Raw genomic sequence first — 5887 nt, 5'->3', positions numbered from 1 at the left:
TGTGTGAATAAAAGGAAACGCCTCCCCGTCGGGGAATTGAACCCCGGTCTCTGGCGTGACAGGCAGGGATATTGACCACTATACTAACGAGGACTTATTGGCTTAAGTTAAACAGTGCTCACCTCCCTGGGGTTAAGGCATGCCCTCGATCAATTCTCAGTATTGTAATAGGCAGAATTGCTGCTTTTGGTTAGGACAAGTAATCTTTTTTCCTAAATTATTACAATACAGAAATTCCTAGCCAAAAACAATCAGTTTTAGGAAGAAATTATATTCATTGAAATAAATATCTATCGATCTTTCTATCTAGCTATCTTTCTATTCATCAATATATATATATATATATATATATATATATATATATATATATATATATATATATATATATATATATATATATATATATATATATATATATATATATATAATCAGCTCACTTTACCATTTACAGCTTAAAACTATTAGCCACCACGGGTCACTACTAACCAAAAGCAGTCATTCTCCTTGTAAATCGTGCCAATCGAGTGGAACAGCAGCCTAGGATTCACCACTGCTTCATCTCATTTTCCAACAGATTGTAGACGTAAATTGGTTTTGATGGTACGCCTGTGCATGCTGAAATATTCAGAGCATATTCTGAATTTCAGTTAACACATCAGTAAGCATTTTGGCCATCAGTGAATTCAACCTTTTTTCTCAATCGGAATAGGCAAGGATAATGACAGATATATTTTACAATGTTAGAAAGTACATCATTTTATTTAAATGTGTGAATAAAAGGAATCGCCTCCCCGTCGGGGAATTGAACCCCGGTCTCCCGCGTGACAGGCGGGGATACTGACCACTATACTAACGAGGACTTATTGGCTTCAGTTAAACAGTGCTCACCTCCCTGGGGTTAAGGCATGCCCTCGATCAATTCTCAGTATTGTAATAGGCAGAATTGCTGCTTTTGGTTAGGACAAGTAATCTTTTTTCCTAAATTATTACAATACAGAAATTCCTAGCCAAAAACAATTAGTTTTATGAAGAAATTATTTCATTGAAATAAATATCTATCGATCTGTCTATCTAGCTATCTTTCTATTCATCAATATAAATATTTATATATATATATATATATAATCAGCTCACTTTACCATTTGCAGCTTATAACTATTAGCCACCAGGGGTCACTACTAACCAAAAGCAGTCATTCTCCTTGTAAATCGTGCCAATCGAGTGGAACAGCAGCCTAGGATTCACAACTGCTTCATCTCATTTTCCAACAGATTGTAGACGTAAATTGGTTTTGATGGTACGCCTGTGCATGCTGAAATATTCAGATCATATTCTGAATTTCAGTTAACACATCAGTAAGCATTTTGGCCATCAGTGAATTCAACCTTTTTTCTCAATCGGAATAGGCAAGGATAATGACAGATATATTTTACAATGTTAGAAAGTACATCATTTTATTTAATTGTGTGAATAAAAGGAATCGCCTCCCCGTCGGGGAATTGAACCCCGGTCTCTGGCGTGACAGGCGGGGATACTGACCACTATACTACCGAGGACTTATTGGCTTCAGTTAAACAGTGCTCACCTCCCTGGGGTTAAGGCATGCCCTCGATCAATTCTCAGTATTGTAATAGGCAGAATTGCTGCTTTTGGTTAGGACAAGTAATCTTTTTTCCTAAATTATTACAATACAGAAATTCCTAGCCAAAAACAATCAGTTTTATGAAGAAATTATATTCATTGAAATAAATATCTATCGATCTTTCTATCTAGCTATCTTTCTATTCATCAATATATATATTTATATATATATATATATATATATATATATATATATATAATCAGCTCACTTTACCATTTGCAGCTTATAACTATTAGCCACCAGGGGTCACTACTAACCAAAAGCAGTCATTCTACTTGTAAATCGTGCCAATCGAGTGGAACAGCAGCCTAGGATTCACGACTGCTTCATCTCATTTTCCAACAGATTGTAGACGTAAATTGGTTTTGATGGTACGCCTGTGCATGCTGAAATATTCAGATCATATTCTGAATTTCAGTTAACACATCAGTAAGCATTTTGGCCATCAGTGAATTCAACCTTTTTTCTCAATCGGAATAGGCAAGGATAATGACAGATATATTTTACAATGTTAGAAAGTACATCATTTTATTTAATTGTGTGAATAAAAGGAATCGCCTCCCCGTCGGGGAATTGAACCCCGGTCTCTGGCGTGACAGGCGGGGATACTGACCACTATACTAACGAGGACTTATTGGCTTCAGTTAAACAGTGCTCACCTCCCTGGGGTTAAGGCATGCCCTCGATCAATTCTCAGTATTGTAATAGGCAGAATTGCTGCTTTTGGTTAGGACAAGTAATCTTTTTTCCTAAATTATTACAATACAGAAATTCCTAGCCAAAAACAATTAGTTTTATGAAGAAATTATTTCATTGAAATAAATATCTATCGATCTGTCTATCTAGCTATCTTTCTATTCATCAATATATATATTTATATATATATATATATATAATCAGCTCACTTTACCATTTGCAGCTTATAACTATTAGCCACCAGGGGTCACTACTAACCAAAAGCAGTCATTCTACTTGTAAATCGTGCCAATCGAGTGGAACAGCAGCCTAGGATTCACCACTGCTTCATCTCATTTTCCAACAGATTGTAGACGTAAATTGGTTTTGATGGTACGCCTGTGCATGCTGAAATATTCAGAGCATATTCTGAATTTCAGTTAACACATCAGTAAGCATTTTGGCCATCAGTGAATTCAACCTTTTTTCTCAATCGGAATAGGCAAGGATAATGACAGATATATTTTACAATGTTAGAAAGTACATCATTTTATTTAATTGTGTGAATAAAAGGAATCGCCTCCCCGTCGGGGAATTGAACACCGGTCTCCCGCGTGACAGGCGGGGATACTAACCACTATACTAACGAGGACTTATTGGCTTCAGTTAAACAGTGCTCACCTCCCTGGGGTTAAGGCATGCCCTCGATCAATTCTCAGTATTGTAATAGGCAGAATTGCTGCTTTTGGTTAGGACAAGTAATCTTTTTTCCTAAATTATTACAATACAGAAATTCCTAGCCAAAAACAATCAGTTTTATGAAGAAATTATTTCATTGAAATAAATATCTATCGATCTGTCTATCTAGCTATCTTTCTATTCATCAATATATATATATATATATATATTTATATAATCAGCTCACTTTACCATTTGCAGCTTATAACTATTAGCCACCACGGGTCACTACTAATCAAAAGCACTCATTCTCCTTGTAAATCGTGCCAATCGAGTGGAACAGCAGCCTAGGATTCACAACTGCTTCATCTCATTTTCCAACAGATTGTAGACGTAAATTGGTTTTGATGGTACGCCTGTGCATGCTGAAATATTCAGATCATATTCTGAATTTCAGTTAACACATCAGTAAGCATTTTGGCCATCAGTGAATTCAACCTTTTTTCTCAATCGGAATAGGCAAGGATAATGACAGATATATTTTACAATGTTAGAAAGTACATCATTTTATTTAATTGTGTGAATAAAAGGAATCGCCTCCCCGTCAGGGAATTGAACCCCGGTCTCTGGCATGACAGGCGGGGATATTGACCACTATACTAACGAGGACTTATTGGCTTAAGTTAAACAGTGCTCACCTCCCTGGGGTTAAGGCATGCCCTCGATCAATTCTCAGTATTGTAATAGGCAGAATTGCTGCTTTTGGTTAGGACAAGTAATCTTTTTTCCTAAATTATTACAATACAGAAATTCCTAGCCAAAAACAATCAGTTTTAGGAAGAAATTATATTCATTGAAATAAATATCTATCGATCTTTCTATCTAGCTATCTTTCTATTCATCAATATATATATATATATATATATATATATATATATATATATATATATATATATATATATATATATATATATATATAATCAGCTCACTTTACCATTTACAGCTTAAAACTATTAGCCACCACGGGTCACTACTAACCAAAAGCAGTCATTCTCCTTGTAAATCGTGCCAATCGAGTGGAACAGCAGCCTAGGATTCACGACTGCTTCATCTCATTTTCCAACAGATTGTAGACGTAAATTGGTTTTGATGGTACGCCTGTGCATGCTGAAATATTCAGAGCATATTCTGAATTTCAGTTAACACATCAGTAAGCATTTTGGCCATCAGTGAATTCAACCTTTTTTCTCAATCGGAATAGGCAAGGATAATGACAGATATATTTTACAATGTTAGAAAGTACATCATTTTATTTAATTGTGTGAATAAAAGGAATCGCCTCACCGTCGGGGAATTGAACCCCGGTCTCCCGCGTGACAGGCGGGGATACTGACCACTATACTAACGAGGACTTATTGGCTTCAGTTAAACAGTGCTCACCTCCCTGGGGTTAAGGCATGCCCTCGATCAATTCTCAGTATTGTAATAGGCAGAATTGCTGCTTTTGGTTAGGACAAGTAATCTTTTTTCCTAAATTATTACAATACAGAAATTCCTAGCCAAAAACAATCAGTTTTATGAAGAAATTATTTCATTGAAATAAATATCTATCGATCTGTCTATCTAGCTATCTTTCTATTCATCAATATATATATATATATATATATTTATATAATCAGCTCACTTTACCATTTGCAGCTTATAACTATTAGCCACCACGGGTCACTACTAATCAAAAGCACTCATTCTCCTTGTAAATCGTGCCAATCGAGTGGAACAGCAGCCTAGGATTCACAACTGCTTCATCTCATTTTCCAACAGATTGTAGACGTAAATTGGTTTTGATGGTACGCCTGTGCATGCTGAAATATTCAGATCATATTCTGAATTTCAGTTAACACATCAGTAAGCATTTTGGCCATCAGTGAATTCAACCTTTTTTCTCAATCGGAATAGGCAAGGATAATGACAGATATATTTTACAATGTTAGAAAGTACATCATTTTATTTAATTGTGTGAATAAAAGGAATCGCCTCCCCGTCAGGGAATTGAACCCCGGTCTCTGGCATGACAGGCGGGGATATTGACCACTATACTAACGAGGACTTATTGGCTTAAGTTAAACAGTGCTCACCTCCCTGGGGTTAAGGCATGCCCTCGATCAATTCTCAGTATTGTAATAGGCAGAATTGCTGCTTTTGGTTAGGACAAGTAATCTTTTTTCCTAAATTATTACAATACAGAAATTCCTAGCCAAAAACAATCAGTTTTAGGAAGAAATTATATTCATTGAAATAAATATCTATCGATCTTTCTATCTAGCTATCTTTCTATTCATCAATATATATATATATATATATATATATATATATATATATATATATATATATATATATATATATATATATAATCAGCTCACTTTACCATTTACAGCTTAAAACTATTAGCCACCACGGGTCACTACTAACCAAAAGCAGTCATTCTCCTTGTAAATCGTGCCAATCGAGTGGAACAGCAGCCTAGGATTCACGACTGCTTCATCTCATTTTCCAACAGATTGTAGACGTAAATTGGTTTTGATGGTACGCCTGTGCATGCTGAAATATTCAGAGCATATTCTGAATTTCAGTTAACACATCAGTAAGCATTTTGGCCATCAGTGAATTCAACCTTTTTTCTCAATCGGAATAGGCAAGGATAATGACAGATATATTTTACAATGTTAGAAAGTACATCATTTTATTTAATTGTGTGAATAAAAGGAATCGCCTCCCCGTCGGGGAATTGAACCCCGGTCTCCCGCATGACAGGCGGGGATACTGACCACTATACTAACGAGGACTTATTGGCTTCAGTTAAACAGTGCTCACCTCCCTGGGGTTAAGGCATGC

The 5887-nt window shown here is 35.8% G+C and overlaps 1 non-coding gene across 1 annotated transcript; it reads right to left on the bottom strand.

Annotated features, from left to right (window-relative positions):
- Window positions 1–787: 787 nt before the first annotated feature.
- TRNAD-GUC (transfer RNA aspartic acid (anticodon GUC)) lies at window positions 788–859 on the bottom strand. Its single transcript has one exon. It is a non-coding gene; the product is annotated as a tRNA-Asp (tRNA).
- Window positions 860–5887: the final 5028 nt, after the last annotated feature.

This window comes from Lissotriton vulgaris, chromosome 1_1 (assembly GCF_964263255.1).
Source record: "Lissotriton vulgaris chromosome 1_1, aLisVul1.2, whole genome shotgun sequence".
NCBI classification, from domain to species: Eukaryota; Metazoa; Chordata; class Amphibia; order Caudata; family Salamandridae; genus Lissotriton; species Lissotriton vulgaris.
This window is presented reverse-complemented; position numbering and strand designations above follow the sequence as displayed.